Here is a 21,362-nt window from a genome sequence, read left to right on the forward strand (position 1 = left end):
CTTTGCCTCTCATTGCAGTGACTTTTGAATAAAGAGAGGGAGAAAAAAAAGTCCAGCCTGGAGGTTGCAAGATAAGAAAAGTGTCTGATCAGTATTATGCATGGTTATAATAAGTTAAGATATTATGTTTCTTTTTTTATTTTGATTCATGTTGAGTCACCAACACCAGGAAAAGGGAATTTCAAAAGATAAAGTGCCAACTGGTGAGATGATCGTTCCAATTATTTAGTTGTCTCCATGTATTTTCCACTTTGAAATTGCTCAATTTCCTTGTTACTTTGTAGTTCCTCAGGTGAATTTGGTTGATACCATAAAGTAATTTATTTTATGACTAAATGCCATTAACTCTTGGAAGCAGGAAAGTATGAAAATTCAGTAGAGATAACTGCATGGCCTTCACCCAATCTAGTTCCTTCTATTGCTGTGTTCTTATCTTTGTTAAGTTAGAATACAAGTCAGTGCCATGCACAGTTTAGATAGATGCATAGACATGTATTATAATCTATATACATGCACAGAGACAAACACACATACGCATACACCCACTTTGCAAAGAAGTCTAGATTATTGTCAGATAATACATTTGAGATACATAGGGAAGAAATGTACTTTCTTGTGCAGGTCCTCAATGATGCATCTCCTCCTGCATGACCTGAATCCATTGACCTGCTCTTTCCCAGTGCTATTTCCCTCTGACTTCTGCCTAAGGGGGAGATTCATTTTGGAGAAATTGTTAAGACCCTGTTACTGGAGAACCTATTAAAATTATAAAGGCTAACTAACATTATTAATATTTTATGGTGATTTTCATATACGTATGTTTTCCTTTTCAGTCATTTCATGATGCATTTTCTCACATAGCCCATGTAAGCTGCTAACGTAGAGAACCATTTTGAATACAAGTTCCAAAGCTCTTTTGAATTTGGCCATAATCACTCTGGAATCTGCAGATTTATAAAAACTGACTCAATTTGAAGTAGAAATCTGAGAGCTGTACAAATACAGTTTGTGCTGTGATATCCTTTCACAGTACAGTCTTTTTTAAAACCTGTAATGTAGACCCCCCTTTGGCAGAATTTCAGCTGCTTCATCCTCCTATATTATCAAAAGATTTTTTTTTTAAAGAAAAGACATTCTGGGTTGGGGATACGGCCAGTGGTAGAGCACTTGCTTCACATGGTATGAGGCTCTGGGTTACACACACATACACACACACACACACACACACACACACACAAAACCCCTCTGGATTATGTTTATTTTGTAAAGTGTAAGTATTAGTTGAACCTTATTTTAGAATTTTGTCTTTAATTGGATCCAGTGACACACACCTGTAATCCCAGCAACTCGGGAGGCTGAGGCAAGTTCAAATCTAGCCTCAGCAACTGAGTGAGGCCTTAAGCAATGTAGTGAGACCCTGTGTCAAAATTTAAAAAAAAAGAATTTTGTATTTAATATTCACAATAGATAGTGAATTTTGTTGTTTTATGTCTGCATAAAGGTCACAGAGCAAAGAAATTTAATCTAATTTAGATACCAGTTGCTTGATGCTCCTTATAGATATCTGTCAAAATAGTTTAATGACTGTGACATGCTGTCATTTTTGTCATTTAAATCCAGATCCAATGGGGTCACTAATTATTATTTAAAAGGTACAGTCCAAGGTTCTTAACAAGCACCTCTAACTCTGGTGCTCATGCCTGGTAAAGCTATCTGTGATCCTTTGCCATCACCACACGAGATGTTTGCCTCATATTACCTGCACCTGTCTGATTTCACATCCAACACCTCTTCCTGTCTCTGCTAAGCTCCCAAAATACTTTGACCCATCTCAACATGTCTATAACATCCTTTTTTTTTAAATCTATGGGGCACCTCTGTAGTATTTATATGTCAATTATCTCTGCTTAATTACAAGCATATAGGAAAATTATACATGCCATAGTTGAATCTTGGAAGAGAATAGGACCATGCGCTCTGAATAGGAACAGAATAGACTTGGCTTTCCTTATTCTGAGCAGTGCATCTGTCACTAGAACCTTGGTGCTAGATGTTGAGTGTGGAGCCCGCCTCACTGCTGTCATTGTCTAATACACCCTGGCTCCATTCCGAAACCCCTGGTTGTCTGCTAAGAATTCAGATCTCAGTTAGCATTCAGCTGTAGCCCAACATCATCTAGGTTGGGTGAGTTTGGGGATTTCTTTCCTGCTTTCTCTTTTTTTCCCCCTGGAGCTGGGGTGTGCTCTCTGTGTCCTTTGTGCTGGCTGAGTCAGAATAGCCATGTGGTCCAGATACTAGGTATGCTGGAGCATCTGCAAATTTCTGCTATATCTAGTGTCCATCTGGATCTTTCTTCTTTGATAAAGATACCATTTATTGTGATTTTCAGTTGGAAGATGTCTGAGGGTCACATTGCTGAGTGCAGTTGAATGAATTAGGATTGTGGATTGTTGGAAGGGGGCCCAACAAGAAGTAATCTTCGTCACTTGTTCTCCAGCCACCAGAATTAGTTGTGAAGATTAAACAGTTGTGCACACCTGTGTCCCTTCCTAGTACCCTGAGATAAGTAACTCTGGGTTGAGACCCGGGAGGTATCTGTAAAGTACCACAGGTTGTGCGGAGATCATCTGGAGACAGGATGGCATAATGATGGCCTGATCCATTAGAGTAGGAAAAGGCCTTTGAAGGGCAAAGCCCAGGTGAAAGATCAAGAAACAGACCTTCATCTGGGACAAGGAAATGACATTCAAGCAGGAAAGTATAATTTTGTGGATTTTTAGAAATTGTACACACCCATGTAACCCCCTCTTAGATTAATTGAATATATTTAACACCTTTGATGCTCCTTCCTCATCAATAATTGCCTTCTGGGTAACTGATTTTCTTATTTTTATATGCATTGATTCATTTTTCATGCTTTGGAATGTTATATAAATGATATAATATACACTCCTGAATGTCTAGCTATCAATCATCAAAGATAAGTGTGAAATATATTATATTTTTGCCAAAAGGTGATTTCAGGTTTGGGAAAAAAATACAGAAAAAAAGAGTTAAGACGACTGAGTACTGGCCGTGGATATTTTCATTGAGTTTTAATAGCTTCTTATTTTAAAATAGTTTGAGAATTGCAAGGTTGCAAAATTAAGCTCCTATTACCTTTCACCCATTTTCCTCCATAACAACATGATAACATATTCCATAAAAAATATTGCACTGTGAAAAGCATGAAATTAATGTTAGTATAATATTGACTCAGTGGTCTGTACCTATTTAATTATTAAAATATAGGCATATTACAGTTTACAGGGGAAATTGAAATTTACTTGAAAGTTAAAATGCATCAGATTGAAAACCATAAAGAAAAGAGAGCAGCTTAGATTTAGAGAGAAATGGTTAGAATTGATAATTAAATTTGTATTCATCTGGAAAATACTTATTGAATACTTTTTGCAAGATGTTGTATGATGTGCTAGCAATACAATCCTTATATGCAATCCAACTTAAACTATAAACTTATAGTATTTGGATGTTTTAATAATTTATTTTATTAAATGAGATATTTCCTATAAAAGTTGATATAGTTTGATAGCATTTTTTTGAATTTAGTAAGGTCTGGATTTACTTTATTATTCATAAAATTAAAAACTATTTCTAGTTGAGTATCAATCTATTTCGGTATCTTTTAGTAGCATGTATATTTCCTTCAAATTAAGGAATGAAATTAACTCTTGCTGAGAATCAGTAAGCAGGATGTCAAGATTAAGGTGTTTTGGTTGAAGGTGATATAGATATATGAAGGTGTTTTCTCTTGTTTTCATAATCTCTCTTATAGAATATCCCAGTATAATTTCCTAAGTGTGAATTGACTCTGACTTTATCTTTCCAGGGGTCATTCTTCTCTCCAAGGCACAGTCAAGTCTTCCAAGGATATAGATGTTGAAAAGGAGCAAATGAGGGTGCTTGAAGGAAGGACCAGTGGAGACATCCTTGTGTTAAACAGCCTCAGTAAATGTTATGGAAGCTTTTTTAAGAAGACTATGGCTGTGCAAGATATTAGTTTAGGCATATCAAGAGGAGAGGTAGCAAAGCTTCTCTTTTTTTATCCTTTTCTGTTGTGAACCTGTATAATTCAAACTGCTGACCTGTTTGTGATGTTCTCAGAATAGCTGAAATCATGGCTATATTCAACCTTTACATTTCAAGAATTTTCACAGTCATAGGAGAAAAACCAAAAAGAGGATCCATTGGCTCTTTCCATAGTGAAATCACTGTTGATTGATAACATTTGTTTTATTTCATAATTTTTTAAATTTTATGTTACTCAGTAGTTTTCAGTATGGTTTGGACTATGGTATGTCTTTTTTAAAAATTAGTTGTAGATAGACACAGTACCTTTAATTTATTTATCATTATGTGGTACTGAGAATCGAACCCAGTGCCTCACACATTTAAGCAAGCCCTGTACCACTGAGCTCCACCCCCAGCTCTGGGATATCATTTTATTAAGTGAAAGTATATTATAGTTAATAAAGGAAACTGCTTTTTTACTCTCATTTTGACTTCAATACTTTTTAAGTGTACAGTTAAGCCCAACTAATAAAATGCTACTCTAGAAAACCAAAGAATATTTTTCATACACCATTGCAAGAGCTGGGAATTTTTTTCATGGCTATGGCATTAATTCTAGGAGAAATCTTTAATCAGAACTGACAGAAGCCATATAAATTGTCCCTGATTTGTACTTAATGCATAAAGGGAAATCAATTCTGGAAATGATTACCTTTAATTAACTGTTAAAAATAAAAGAGCACCTTGCATGCATATTGTTCCAAGCTCCTGAGAATTTCAAAGTAGGCTATATTGTTATCTGATTGGCACCCATTCCCTGCCTTTGAGAGGAGAATAGACATTTCAGATATGAGTATTCTGAGGGGTAAAAAGGCAAAGAGAACAGCCTAAAGCATTCTGGGAGTATCCTTATACCAAAGACTATGATTTCTGGTAGAAAAATGGTAAGGATGTGTTTACTTATAGCTGTTCTTTCTACTGCTTTAAGACTGGCTCTGCAGTCTAACCTATTTTATTTGAACATTTTTCACCCTTGTTTTGAAATTAATTAAAATCAATATTAATTTGCTGCTACGGCTCTATGGTAGGTTTAAGCTAAGGAGTAAGTGAAAAACTTGAAAATATTCATAAGAATGATGACTTATGTATCTGATATGAGATGCCATATAAATTTTACTTTTGTGTTAGTCAACTTTTTGGTACTGCAATAAAACAGGGGAGATAATAAACTTATAAGAGAGGGGATGTTTATTTGGGCTCACAGTTCCATAGATTTCAGTGTGTGACTCATTGGCTCCTAACTTTGGGCTTGTGTTGGCTTATTACATCATGGCAGGAGCTCATAGAGAAGAAAGATCATTCAACTCATGGCCAGGTGCAAAAGAAGGAGGAATAGAAGGGAACAGGGTCCAAATATCCTCTTCAAGGGCACACCTTCAATGACCTGACACTATCCACTAGGCCCTACCTCCTAACAGACTGCACCTCTTCCCAGTAGCACCAAGGACTAGAGACCAAACCTTCAACATGTAGGCTTTTGGAGACATTCAAGTTGCGAATTGTTATAAGTTTTATATGCTAAGCTTTTATGAGCATCACAGTTTAGTCACTCAGATGGGAAGTAATTTGTAAAAGCCTTCAGAAAATAGAAATGACTGAGGTATGAACCTGTCCCTTTAGGAATAACCAACTGGATAGGAAACCAAAGATCATAAACACAGTATTACACAACAGCATAAGCTTTGTCCCAAGGCAGGATAGGATTAGAAGATGTATGAGTGGTACTGTCTATAGTGCTTTACATCTTAAAGAATGTACAAGGAAAGTAGAAGGACAATTGCAGGGGGAGAGCTTTATTTCAAAGGTAGCTTTATGGCTAAGCCTTAAAACAGAGATACCATCTGGTTGGCCTGGTGGTGGTATGCCTTGGAGCACCCAGCTATGGCCTGACTGACATCAATGACATGGGACAGGCCTGGACTGAGATAAAACCATATTTCTGATATGGGTAATTGGGAGAAATGTGGTTATTAAAGCAAGTGGCAATTCAGACAGTGGCATTCAGAGGCCTGATGTAGAGTACTGTGATAGCTAGGTGTGGCATGCTGACAGAAATCCATAAGTAGTCACTTTCTAAGATCCCAGAAGCCAGGAAGCCAGTATATGAAAATAGATAGAATCACCTACTCATTCAAAAACTGTCTGGGAAGGAGATGGGCAAGAATCATATTCTCAGGCGCCATGTTGAATTCTCAAGCAGAGTATATACCTGGAAGCACAAGACTACATCTAGAAAAAAGAACCAGGAGGCCAATTTTTACATGGAATATATGATAGGATTGGACCAAGAAATAAGTTGATGAGTGTTAAGAGCATAAAACTAAGGGTCATCTTCTGAGTGTCAGGATTTGCTTTGAGCTAGGAACGAATTTGTAACCTCTTCAGTACTCTTCAAGGAAGGTATACAGCTACAAGCAATGTACATATGGAGAGTGAAAAATGAAATTTTTTTTAAAAAAAAAGCATTTTGGAATATACAGAAATGAATATCAAGAGCATAATTATTTCTACAAAGATATGACTTTCAAAGACTGTCATCTCTGCATAATTTGGGATAGTTAGCATTTACTTCTCATTCTTTTAAGTTTTCCATATATGAATTTACTTGTCTATAAGTGAATGCTATAGTTTTTATACTATTTAAATGCTGTGATGATCTTGAAAGTATTGTGTAAACCATAAAATGCTTTACAATGTGTGATTCTTTAAAATGTACAAATATCACATATCAATAATGTCAATTCAAAGTTGACTCAGAGAAAATGTATAATGTCATTATCATTATTTTTAACCTATTTTATTTAACTTCATTTTTCCCTTAGTGCTTTGGACTCTTAGGAGTGAATGGAGCTGGGAAGAGCACTACATTCAAAGTTTTGAATGGTGAAATTCCTCCAAGTTCAGGACATGCTGTTGTTAGGACTCCCATGGGGTAAGATCAAGATTTAATTATTTTGCTGTGCTGCCTAAGCAGGAAATAATCAAGCCCAGAGAAACCCCACATTCTTTCTGCCCTGTGGAATAAAGTTTGAAAGCACAATTTTCCTCCAAATTTATCTTCAAATCACCACTTCTCCAAAAGGATAAGGGTGTCCATAATGTGAATGGAGCTCAACCTGATAGCCAGAGCAAAGGATCAGGAAGGTATTGTCACAAAGAAGCTGAGGGCAGACATCTCTGAGAGGCACCAGATTGCAGTTGAGATGTCTGTATGTAACTCAGGTGAGCAGAAAATAGCCAAGGGTTGATTCTTCTTGCTTCTATGGATAAATCTTTCAATGTCTCCACCACCTCATTCTGTAATTCCTTATGAAATCTGTGCTCAATTTGGAGCTTTTCCTCTGAGACCTGAGGACTTTGCTCCTCTTTCTGCCTATATGTGGTGGCAGCATGTCCTCCTCTTTCCTGAGCTATAATCAGGACTAACATTTGTGGTTTTCTCTCTTCTACAAAGGGAGATTACTTGCTCCCCACTTTTCTGAGGCTGGATTTGCTACTTGATTCCTGTTATAAATTTGACTTAATAGGAAACTTGGTTCAATACCAGACTAAACTCTTAATACTTTTAGCTTCACAGCTGTTTTCTAGTTGTTCCTTCTCCACAAGCAACCCATGTGCACCCCCTGTGCATGTCCCCATATCCTAGTCTGTTTTCAATACTGTGTTGCAAGGCCCCGGGCATAGATCTTTTTATTTTCCTACTATAGCAAACTCTCTGTAATTTAATGATACATTTCAATTTCTATGAAATTATGAAATGAAAGACCTGTTTTCTGTGCATTCTCTGAAGGTCATTATATGACTATCCACCAAGTTATCATGAAGTTATTTGATTTCATAGGGTGTGCTGGGGATCAGAGAATCATTTCTACATAGATTTGAGAAAATGTGCTTTAGATTTTTAACTTTTTTATGGCTTCAGATGTAGTAATTGAATAAAAAAAGGTTCAGAAATATAATCACCCATCAATTAGCTACTTCTTCAAATCAACAAATATTCATTGTCTGCCTGTGTTGTGTCAGGAGAATGAAAATTTTTTCCTAAAATCCATTACTGATATTTGCGTATCTCCTGTCAGTTTAATTTAAAGAACCATACAACTAATTTTATATGTTTTCTCTGTGTCTGTTTATGTGTGTATAAGTGTGGTTGTTTATGTAGAAAGACATATACATGCTTCCAATTCAGATAAAATTTAAAAGATTGTTTCATTTCACTTATACATTTTATAGTCTTCTTCTATGATTATAAGTTTAAGTTTTTCAAATTGATGGGCATGAAATCTCCCTTTTATTTGCACTTCATTGATTCTGTCTGAACTCGAGTACCTTTCTTGTATATATTTGTTACATACCTTTCCTTTCTATCATTTGCAATTATATCCCTCAACCTTTTGTGTGTATTGTAACTTTTTTGTTACTTATAAATATAGGAATTTGTTATATACTCTGCTGAAATATAATCTTTTGTATGTTTTCCCTGATTTTTTCTTCTTTCTTTTTCTTTCTTCCTTTCTTTCTTTCTTTCTTTCTTTCTTTCTTTCTTTCTTTCTTTCTTTCTTTCTTTCTTTCTTTCTTTCTTTTTCCTTTCTTTCTTTTTTCTTTTTTCTTCTCTTCTCTTCTCTTCTCTTCTCTTCTCTTCTCTTCTCTTCTCTTCTCTTCTCTTCTCTTCTCTTCTCTTCTCTTCTTTTCTTTTCTTTTCTTTTCTTTTCTTTTCTTTTCTTTTCTTACCAGGGATTGAACTCAGGGTCACTTAACCACTGAGCACATCTCCAGAACATTTTATGTTTTTTATTTTGAGACAGAGTTTCACTAAGTTGCTTAGGGCCTAACTAAGTTGCTGAGGCTGGCTTTGAACTCAAATTCCTTCTGCCTCAGCCTCCCAAGCTGCTGGAATTACAGGTGTGCCTTACCATGCCTGATACGTTTTGCATGTTTTAAATATTCCTTTATAGTGGTATCTTGTGTTCTAATTTTTGCTTAAAAGGTACATATATAAATTCTCTGTTTCAGTTTAGTCCATTTGTTTTCTTTTCTGTGTTATTTATTGCTCTTGAATATTAAGAAATTCTTCTCTTTTTGAGGTCATAAGACTTTTCTCCATATTTTATTTTCCAAAGATATTTTTCTTATACTCATGTGTTTATAGTATAGTTGAAATATGTATTTCTAATATAGTAGAAATATAATTTGATTTTTCCCTATATAATTGGTATCTAAAATGTTTTCTCAAAAACATATCCTTGTCCACCAATTGGAAGCAGTTCTATTGTGTACCAAAATCTGATATTTAATATTTGGCTTCAAGTTCTTTCGTTTTATGAAGCATCCTACTGTAGGGGAGGAACAGATCTCTGCTCTTTTCTTCCTTAGTTCTTACATGGGTTCTTTGAGTACAGGAACCATATCAATACAAGGAAGATCAACAAGAGAAAAGAAGACAAGTTTTATTAATTTTGTGTGTTCATAGGGATCTTCAGAAAAGTGAGAAGTCTAAAGAAATGGCCAAGAAAATGCCTTTGTGCATTTTAGACAAAGAATGATAAATTTGTGAATGAATGACAGGACAAAAAGGATCTCTGGCTGAGAGTAGTTAAATTCTAGGGATTCACTAAGAGGCCCTTGGGATTGTAAAACCTAGTGGAAGATTAGAGTTGCAGCCGTAAGTTTATTTATTCAGGCTTGTTACAATCCCAATGTCCAGTCTTTGATTATACAAGCTACTTTCTTGCCCTGGTGCAGGAAAGACATCTTTATAGCTTGTTGCAAGTAGGAAAAGACAGGCCACAGGGCCCTTTCTGCAGTTACAATTCCTCAGGTGATTTCAGCTTGAAATTACCAATATACCAATTCAGCATATTTTGGGATGATGTATTCTGAGCTCCTCTAGTACATTGAATTACTTCGTCCTTTTCCTAGTTCATTTTTAGAATTGCTTGGAATATTTGGGGTACTTTTTTATTGCATACTATTTTAAGAATATAATAGTCTGCATAAAAAGTCACAATATTTGATTGCTAATCAATATTTTGGATACAATTACATCAAGTTTATGCTATAATTTGAGGAGATACAACTTCATTATGATATTTTGTCCATCTTATCTTTGATGGTGATTTGTATAAATACTTGAACCATCTTAAGAACATCATTTAATTATGTTTTGAAATTTGCCTCATAAAATCCTTGAATATCTGCTTTTAATTATTCATCCCAATAAATTTTGCTTCATCAGGAGGAAATTCATCTCTTATTTCTTTTCTTTTCCTTTAAGCTTTTTGTTTCTGGTTAGCTTTTTTTCTGGCTTGGGAGTTTTCTAGCTAACATTGCTAGTGAGTTTATGGGGTTTTGCTTTTGCCCCTTTTCTACCCTTTTGGATACCGCCTCCAGTCTGGCATTTATTCCATGGACCTTTAGGATAGAAACAGTCCTTCTATTGACAACTTAGGTCTTCATCTCATGGTTACATACGAAAAAGAGCTGGTTCCCATTCACTGGTATCTTGTTCTAATTCTGCCCTGCTGATCCAGCCTGGAAGGTGAGCAACTTACTACTGACCTCTGACACCTTTGCTCAGCCATTTTCAATATGATGTTGGGCTCTCTTACCAACTCAGGTAATCACATAATGAACCTGATTTTTGTCCCCTTACAATGCATGTCAATTATGAAGGACTTTTGGTCCCCATTACCTTGTAGGGGACAAATTTGTAGCTACTTCATGAAATTCAAACCTCATACTCAACCATTAGTGGTTTTTAGATCCTTCTTCTAGCTTTCTGTTTTGTTTTGCATCCACAAAGATGTGTATTTTTTATCGTGGCTATTTATTTTAGGTACAAGTTATGTAGAAATGAAGAAAATAAAAGTCCTTTACTCATAGTTTCTGTGTGTAGTGGAAGAAATTTAGAATATTGTGTCTGTAATTCTATAATAGAATTTTAATTGACTTTATGTTACATTTATGGATCAATTTGGAATGAACTAACATTTTGACAATGCTATGTTTTTCTCTTCCATAAAACATGTATATCTTACTAAAGTAAATAATTTATTTTTAAAAATAAATTTAAAAGTCATTCCTTGTATTCTATCTAGAATACAATGGCCTTGTCAGTAATTAATGAAATATTTGTCTCCTTTATCTCTACAGTAGTACTTCCAATTTCAGTTCTAGAATTATCAAAGTGATGTTAAATGACAATGCATTTTCTCATTTAATAGTTATATTTCTATTTACTAAATATAATGATTTGAGAATTATGTACATACTGTTCATCAACTAAAATAATCATTATTTTTCAATTTTATTAACATTCTTATAAGGAATATTCTAAATTTACATCTTAGCATTTATACACATGAATAATTTTATGGCTCTTTTTTGATATGTTTGTTATAAAGACAGTATTCATGATTATTTATGTCCTTACCTTTCTAAAATAAATTTTATTTATTAAAAGTTTTATTTACTTATTAGAAACTTGTATTTCTTTTCTCTTTTTATATCTGCATATTTGTATTTCTATAAAATAATCTTAAAGTCTTCTTCTGACATTTTTACTTTGAAAAGTCTGATATGATGAATTTCTTAGCAATTTAATTTTTTACTATTTATTTTTTAAACTATTAAAAGTCATCCTTCAAATTTGTTTTTCAACTTTTTTCTTCTTTGTATAGCTTTATCTTGATCATAAAACCATAATATATGATATCATTGCTATTATTCTATAATGACATATGACTTTTAATTTTGGGTTTTTCTCAAAATTTAGAATATTTTTAAATACTCAATAATTTTTTGCTATCATATTTTTGAAAATATTTTTTAAAAACTATTTTTGAGGTATCATTTGCATATTGAAAAGAACATCTCAATAAATTTTATACAATGAATAAACTTATATAATAATCAGTACTACCCTCAAGAAACAGAAGACAACTGTTACTTCATGAATGCCTTCCCATCACTTCTCATCAGGGCAATCCGATTTTGATGTATTTATTTACATTTATTTATTTATTTTAACCCTCTTATTATTATAATTATTATTATATACGAAAATGCTCTAGAAGAGCCCATGAGGCCACCTCAGCCAACACCAGATAATGGCTGCGGTCCCAAAGGAGGTAAAAGGTTTCAACAATATCCCATCCCCTTTTTAAAATTCCTTTTTTTATAGCTCTTGCATATAAGAGAAAACACTGGACTCTTGAGTTTCTGAATGTGGCTTATTTCAATTAAGAGTATATTACTTGGGCTGGGGATGTGGCTCAAGTGGTAGCATGCTGGCCTGGCATGTGTGCGGCCCGGGCTCGATCCTCAGCACCACATACAAACAAAGCTGTTGTGTCCGCCAAAAACTAAAAAATGAATATTAAAAAAATTCTCTCTCTCTCTCTCTCTCTCTCTCTCTCTCTCTCTCTCCTCTCTTTTTTTTAAAAAAAAGAGTATATTACCTTTTCCATCCATTATTAGCAAGTGACATAATTTCATGTTTTATGGTTGAATTAAAATTCACTGTACATATATATCACATTTATTTTATCTGTTCATCTGTCAATGGACACCTAGGCTGGTTCCATAACTTGGCCATTGTGAACTTCACAGGTGTAAACACTGGAATGAAGATATCACTATATTATCCTGACTTTAGTTGTTTTTTTTTTTTTTTCATATGAAAATTCTGTGTTTATTTTTTTTTTTTTTTTATTGGTTGTTCACAACATTACTGTTTTTGATAAATATCTGGGTTATGTGGATCCATTCCTAATCTTGAGCCCTTGTCATATAGCTCCAAAAAGTGGTTGTACTGAATTGCAATTATATGGGCCAACATTATAGTTTATAATCTGGCAGATACACACCACACACACACGCACACACACACACACACACACACATACACACATTATATACATATATATGGTAAAGAGGCCCCATTCTATAGGCTCTTTTTCCGTGCTCGTAATTGTTTCTTTTGCTGTGCAGAAACTTTTTAAATTTGATGTTATCCCTTTACTGGTTCTAGGTTTATTTCTTGAGGTATAAGAATTTTATCAAGGAAGTTGCTGCCAGCACCTATATGTTGTATTGTTGCTCCCAGGTTTTCTTTTTGCAGTTGCAAAGTTTCTGGTCTAATTCCTAGGTCTCTGATTGATTTTGAGTTGACTTTTGTGCAAGATGAGAGATAGGGATCTATTTTCATTTATTATTAATCAAATGGACCTAACATCTGTGGAATATTTAATCCACCAATGACTGAATTGACTTTCTTTTCAGTGGCACATGGAACCTTCTTTAAAGCAGACCATATTTGAAGACACAAAGCAAATCTTAGCAAATACAAAAAAAAAAAAGTCCCTAGACAAATCTTAGTACCTTATCAGATCATAATACAATGAAGTTATCATAAAAGAATGAAGTTAGAAATAAATAACAAGATAAAAATCAGAAACCATTTTAACAGATGGATATTGAATAGTGCACTTTTGAACAGTGAATGGATCATAGAAGGAATCAGTGGAGAAAAAAAAATCTCTGAGAAACAACAGAAATATCATATATCAGAATCTCTAGGACACTTTGAAAGTAGTCCTAAGAGGAAAGTTTATAACATTCAGCCTGCATAAAATAATGAAAACAGAAACAGATCCAAAATAAACAATCTGTCATATCTCAAGGCACTAGGAAAGCAAGAACAAACTAATTCCCAAAGAGTAGAAGACAGGAAGTAATTAAGATCAGAACTGAAATTAATGAAATTAAGAAGTAAAAAAAAAAAAAAAGTCATCCAGGTGAGGTGGCACATACCTATAGTCCTGGCCACTTGGGAGGCTAGGACAAGTTTGCATGGTGAGTTCAAAGTCAACCTCACCAAAAGTGAGGCACTAAGCAATTCAGTGAGACCCTGTCTCTAAATAAAATACAAAATAGAAATGAGGATGTGGCTCAGTGGTTGAGTGCTCCTGAGTTCAATCCCTGATATCCCCACCCCCATGCATAAAACAAAACAAAACAAAAAAACAACAATGCCACATTATAAAACATCAATAAAACAGAGAATTAGTTTTTTGAAAATAAAAACAAGATTGATATACATTATTTTGATATTTTAAAATGTGACAGTATATTATATTAAGGCAAATGTTCTTGCAACTAAAATTCAGGAAAAAAAAAGTAGAACTTTGACAGTATTGACTTGGAAACCATTCTGTATGTCCCAGTTTGGGCCACACTCTTCCCATTCAAATGACTATGGTTCTGTCACCCAATAATGAATCAATTGCAAGATATCACCATTAGCTTATTTATAAAAAGAATTTGATATGATCTCTAATTCTCCCTCTCAAACTTCACATTCCCCCCACCTGCCATCCTTTATTTTTCCATATGATCTAACTATTGAAGAACCTGGGCCATTGGACTTGGAGAGTTGCCCAAGTGCATAGTCATGATGAAGTTTAGCATGTTTCTCCATCCTCTCTATTTCTTGAAAGTTCAGTTGGATCCAGAGATTTATTCTGGCTCAGTTTCAAACCTTTGACATGTCTAAATAGGACAGATGATCTCGTCCATCAAGAAACACATAGTATATGTTTCTTGTTGTTCTTATTGTTTGTTTGATGCTTTGGTGAATTAATTGCCAAATGGTGATATTTTAATTCTTGTTTTTATTTACTAGCTAGAAGAATTTTATGAGAAGATACTTGAATTGTATTTTATTTGGTCACCTAGAGGAAAGAGACAAGATATGTTTGGAAAGATATTTTTTTATTGTTTTTTGTTTTCTATTTTTTTTGTGTGTGTGTGTGTGATAATCAATTGATTTCTAGTCATTCCCTGAAAGTACATAATTCTGGATGTGTTCTGATAGAATTAGAAAATATCACAAACGTTATCTTATGATTTCTTATCTGTTTTGTCTTTAGGATAGCTCTGGTCCTTCCTCTCCCCATCTTCCTCTGGTTGTTTCCTCATTCATATTCTAGAAATAATAATAATTTATATATTTAAATGAAGGCTCAATGATATCCTAGTTTGTCCAGCAATAGGTATGTAATTGTCATGTAAGAAATATCTCTTTTCCTAACTTACATGAAAAAAGTTGCATATCTGAAAACAAATCTATTTTACTCCAAATGCTAGTTTATAGCTATTTACTGCTGTCTGTGGTCTGTGAGTAGAGAATGCAGTTATACTTTTGTAGTCTATGTCAATATATGAAAACAACTTTAAGAACTAGGTATTGTCTAGAGCAAAAACAGAATTTATTTGTTGAGTGAGTATTTGAGATTTATATGTATAAAGCCAGCATGCTGCTTAATATTCTAAAAGAGAAGCACACTGTATGGAATAGAATTTCTCTTTGGTGTTATGTTGTGGATTTTTCCTTGTTGTCATAGAGATAAGAAGTAAGAGGTTTTTTTTTTTAATTGATTGAGGAAGCATTTTATTTTTATTTTTCTAACTCCCTTATGTACAAATACATATGGACAGAAAAGTCTAAACTTTAAAAAGAATTTTTTAAAAAACAGGTTTATTTTTCCGTATCTGGAAGACTGACTCTCTCCTTTATTATTCCATTCCATCATTTGTAAAATAATTGGAAAATGAAATTCAAATAACTGCTCTTGAAAGGAAGAATAAATTTGCATCCACATAATGGTCCAAGAGTCCCTTATTATGCTACATATCTGTGTAATTAGTTTAATTATAACTAAATCACACTTGCATTAATTATATTTTTAACCTTGATTATTTGTAATGTTAATTGCACATTGGTATTCAAGGAATTAAATAGGTAATTAGAAGCACAATGGAATTTTTAACTGCTTTGAGAGCTGGAATATACCTTCCTGCCCATGAAGCTCATAACTGATTGCTACTTAATTGAAACACATCAACTCAGTCGTTTATTATATTAAGGTTTATTTTGTCTCTTCTCTGAGGTTATATTATATAAAAGTGTTCTTTTTGCTTTCTTGTTTAGTTTACTAATTTCTGTGAATGCATATTCTCAGACTTGAGAAAATGAATATGTACAATGAAAAGAACTTATTGCAAAAGATCTGATTTTGTTTAGAGTATTTCATAAGTTCCTGATATGATAGTGTTCACAAATTGACAAGACTTCTGTCCCCAAATCCCATGCATTTTTATTTTGTCATAATAGTGTTAATATTTTGGATTAGGATTGCCATAGATCAAGACGTATACTGCCCAGTTGGTCAGTTTCCACTCCTCTTTATTGATTCCTTTACTGGAGCTCTGAGATGTTCAGGTTAACTGATGGATCTGGAAATCATTGGAATCTGCAGCCCCTGGATCAAATAAATGCTAATCGCAAGGGTCATGATTTACTATGACTCTATATTATTTACCAAAGCATTAATTAGGGGCTCTACGTATTTGATCTTATTTCATAATCCTAATGACCTTGGAACAAGGATGCCAACCTAAGTTTATTGACGATTTACCTAAGAATAGGAGAATTGTACCATTTGCCAAAGTCAAACTTCTAAAGACTGGTGGAGGGTTTGAGTCCAATTTATTTTTTTTTTCAACTCTAAACCACATGTTCTTCCCAACTTTTCCCCCCTCCCTTATTCCCCAAATAGCCACTTTGTATAAGAGAGAGAACATAAAATGTGTGAAAAGGAACAGAAAAATATATTATAATGCAAGTTGTCACATACCAAAACAACATGTATCTTTATAATAAATGTTGTGATTATCTTTGCTTAAAAATTCAAACACTCATAAACTGGGTTAAAAATGACTTTTAAATTACAATACTTATAGTGGCATTTGGATAAAACAGTGGCAGTCTGTCAAATAAAAACAAAACAAAAATACATAAATACATTAATATTCTTTTAAATAGAAGTTAATATGAAGGTATATTTAAGGCAATAACTTTGCATTTGAATGGAACCACCATTTGACTCAGCTATCCCACTCTTTAGTCTATACCCAAAAGGACTTAAAATCAGCATTCTATAGTAACACAAACATACTAATGTTTATAGCAGCTCAATTCACAATAGCTGAGCTGTGGAAGCAACCTAGATGCCCTTCAATAGATAAGTGGATAAACTGTGATATGTATACGCAATAGAGTATTACTCAACATTAAAAGATAATAAAATTATGGTATTTGCAGGTAAATGGGTGGAGTTGGAGAATATCATGCTAAGCAAATAAGCCAATTCTAAAAAACCAAAGGCCAAATGTTCTCTTTGATAAGTGGATACTGATCCATTATTGGCGGGGGTGGGTGGGGGGATAGGAAAAATGGAGGAACTTTGGGTAAAGTGATAAGAGAGGAGGGAAGGGGTCATTAGGGCAGGAAAGATGGTGGAATGAAATGGACATTGTTACTCTAGGTACATGTATGACTGCAAATATGGTGTGATGCTACATTGTGTACAACCAGAGAAATGAAAAATTGTGCTGCAATTGTGGACAATGAATCAAAATGCATTCTGCTGTCATATATACCTCAAATTCTATATGTGAAATACATAGCATGAAAATGTTCACGATAAACTCTCAGAAAATTAGAAAGTGAATGAGAGGAAATAAGTGAAAGACCTTAGCTATTTACTCTTATTATCCAACAATTAACGAAATAGAATATATATGAAGAATGTGATTAATATTATCAACAAATAAATAAGTTTGAACACGATACAGAAATCTTATATAAAAGTCTATTTGTGAAGTTCTAGAATAATTTTCATTAAAACAAGCAACACGAAATATACTGTCAACATTATTTATATTTTTTTTCCTAGAGTTTAAATTCCTGTTTATAAAAAAACAGTTAAGAAACAGTATGAATATTTATAGTATTATTTTTGCCATATGATAGACTTCAAATGCTGAGGAAAATCAATTAAGAAGTAATTTTAACTAAGGTGGCTGGATCCTCTCAAATAAATAAATATACTCAAACCAAGAGCTCTCTACGTGCCATCAATATCAAGAGATATAATGGAAAGACAGTTACAACAGCATATTTGCACACACATGAAGTTCCTATGAATAATGTTAGATAGAAATATGGTCTTCCTCTGTGCTATAATCTAGATAACATTTTTAGAATAATAGGTATAATTGATTAAATAGTGGTGTATATACATAGTGCTGAATGGAAAAATTAATAGTCTTTTATTCTCCACCAAATTTTATAAAGTAATGTAATTGCTATTGAAGAAGGTCGGAGGAGATTTAACACAGAAATTCTGAATAAATAGGTGTGTCTGCCTAATCATGACATTTGGAAAACCAACAGATAGCTAATTGCCCTAAGATATATTTCAATGCACTGTATTGATTTTGTAATAAAATAGTGACTTTCTGATTAGATAACTTAATCAATGGGATAGGAGGGAGATAGAGAAAATAAAAACAAGGTGATTTATTAATTTCACATTAGTTCAAAAGGAAAAGGAGAAAAATAAGTTGCTAAATTTTTCTAAAACAAGTATTTACTGTGACCCCCCCCAAAAAAAATTAGAAACCATGTTAATAAACATTGTTTATTCAATGAGGACATTTAAAACATTCAATTATTATGAAACTCATAACATAGAATATGGGTATATTTAAATGTGCAGTTCAAATATATATTTAAATGTGCAGTTTAAGATTTTCCATAAGTCAAGACATTAAAATTTAAAAATAATAACAAAATTAAATAAGATGGTGTTGATAGACAACATGTAAAATAGTTTATAAAGTGATAATGAACAGGCAATAACAATAAAAAGTGGACATAAGACACAAGAATTGAACACAATATGAAAAAAAATGAACAATCAAATGCCAAAAATATTTGTCATTATTAATATAAAAATGTGAACCAAACAATAGAGGTATGTATTTCATGAAGAATAGCAAAATAGACACTGCTCTATGAGTCTCTTTGGAACATGAATAATTAAAACTTGACTGGAGTTCAGCTTGACAACATGTATAATAAGTGTTTGAACTATTAATATTCCTTATAGAAATTTATGACTAGAAAAATAATTGAAACTTGAGTAAAAGTGTGAATGAAAATATATTAATTCTAATCTTATTTATAATATCAAAATATTGGAAGATATCATGCTTCTACTATGTATTTGACAAGCACATTGATTACAAAACTTTTCCATGAAGTTACTTGATATTTAATGTATTTGGGTGGAAGGCCACAATAACTGAAAATGTGCCTATTAACAGATAAAAATTAAGCAAAATTACTTTATAAATGCTTCTCACTTCTCTGGTGCCACAAGAAAGAAGGGGGAATTCCTATGTGTTGTGAAATAGGAAGATGATGAAGAAGCAGAGCAACTTCTTGGGCTCATGTGGTGTTTGCTAAGAAAGAGGCAGATCAGATGTGGGTTTGTGTGATTGAGATTGAGCTCTAATGTCCCAGAGTGTGGAGGACCTACTGGAGGGTTATACTAATCTGAACCCTGTATAAAACTAGGATCATTGAAGATCTGCATTTGTATTGAAATATCTTTACATGGACATAAATGATGCAGAGAAAACTTGTTAGTTTCAGTTGAGTTTCAGAGTTTAAAAGAAAAGGTCTCCCCTGGAATCTTGAAACTTTATTCTTAAAACTGTCTATGGGTTGAGAGTTTAAATTTAACTACGTGGGGTCAAGGAGCTGTACCTTCCCCTACCCAAGCATATAATAAAGATGGGCTTGAGGTCATTCCACAACGTATACATATTTCTAAATATGTGTTACATGATAAATATATATACTTTTTATTTGTAAATTAAATGAGTGAATTTTACATAAATTGGATTCAGACCCCATTGGAACCTATGAGAAGTAAGTACAAATCTTCTTTGAAAGGATGCTCTTACAGTCCTTATAGAGGACTTTCAATTAAATGAACAAAGATGCTCACTAAAATAAATGGCTGTCCTCTATGGATATAAGTTAATATTTACAACAAAAGGGAGTATTTTCACACTAAGATTGCAATGTAAGAGAACTATAGTTACAAGGTTGTACAAAGCACGTTATGTGATTGAAAATTTGAAGAACGCATGCTTTCTAAGACTGAAAAAGATGGTCATTGAAATTAAAAAGAAAACCATAATGATTATGTCAAAAAGAAATGATACACTTCTATGGAAAAGATAATGCAAGTGAGATTATTTGAAATATGGCAGATCGAAAAAGTCCAACGTTAATAACTAATTAGATTTCTCAACAAGAGAATGGAAACAATGAGAAGGAGCTGAGAATATCCCAGCGTTAGTGAAATAGATGATTCCTTAGAATAAAAACATTATATTTCTCTAGCATAAAGAGTAAGATGATAGTCATACCTAATTGTAAAACTGAAAATTCCAATGACAATCTCTCTCTCTCTCTCTCTCTCTCTCTCTCTCTCTCTCTCTCTCTCTCTCTCTCTCTCTCCCTCTCCCTCTCTCTCTTTCTTTGGCATCTGGGATTGAACTCAGGGGCACTTGACCACTGAGCCACATCCTCAACCCTATTTTGTATTTTATTTAGAGACAGAGTCTCACTGAGTTACTTAGTGCCTTGCTGTTGCAAAGGCTGGTTTTGAACTCCTGAACCTCCTGCCTCAGCCTCCTGAGCCATTGGGATTACAGGTATAAAGACAATCTTTTTAAAATAAAGATGGAAGAAAAGTCATCACAGCAAGGGAGTAAAAATTATATTTATGCATGTTCAGAGCATCAGCTACTAGCCATTTCTGGTATTTAAAATTACATTTGAATACATTAAAAATAAATAAAATTATCAATTTAGTTTTTCAGCAGCACTAGATACAGTTCAGGAGCTCACTACCTGTTTGACAGTGCAGATCAGACCACATCCACTGTTACAGAAGGTTCAATGCAAGAGCACTGAACTTCTTAGCACCAAGAGTATAAACAGAATCCAATGGAATAATATCATATATAAAAATGCATTGCTATGTCATCAGTGTTATATCTTTTTTAAAAAATTAATTTGTTTTAATTAGTTATTCTATGACAGTAGAATGCATTTATGCACTTTGATATATCATACATAGATGGGATATTTCTCATTTTTCTGAGTGTACTTGTTGCAGAATCATATTGGTCATATAATCACATATGTACAAACAGTAATGATATCTGTTTCATTCTACATCTTTCTTATCCCCACATTTCTTCTTCTCCCCTCCCATCACTTCCCTCTACCTAATCTAAGGTAA

At 33.4% G+C, this 21,362-nt stretch overlaps 1 pseudogene; it reads left to right on the forward strand.

Annotated features, from left to right (window-relative positions):
• LOC144368937 (ATP-binding cassette sub-family A member 13-like) overlaps window positions 1-21,362 on the forward strand; it is a 405,121-nt pseudogene that overhangs the window by 303,103 nt on the left and 80,656 nt on the right.

The sequence above is a fragment of the Ictidomys tridecemlineatus genome, chromosome 12, assembly GCF_052094955.1.
Source record: "Ictidomys tridecemlineatus isolate mIctTri1 chromosome 12, mIctTri1.hap1, whole genome shotgun sequence".
Taxonomy (NCBI): domain Eukaryota; kingdom Metazoa; phylum Chordata; class Mammalia; order Rodentia; family Sciuridae; genus Ictidomys; species Ictidomys tridecemlineatus.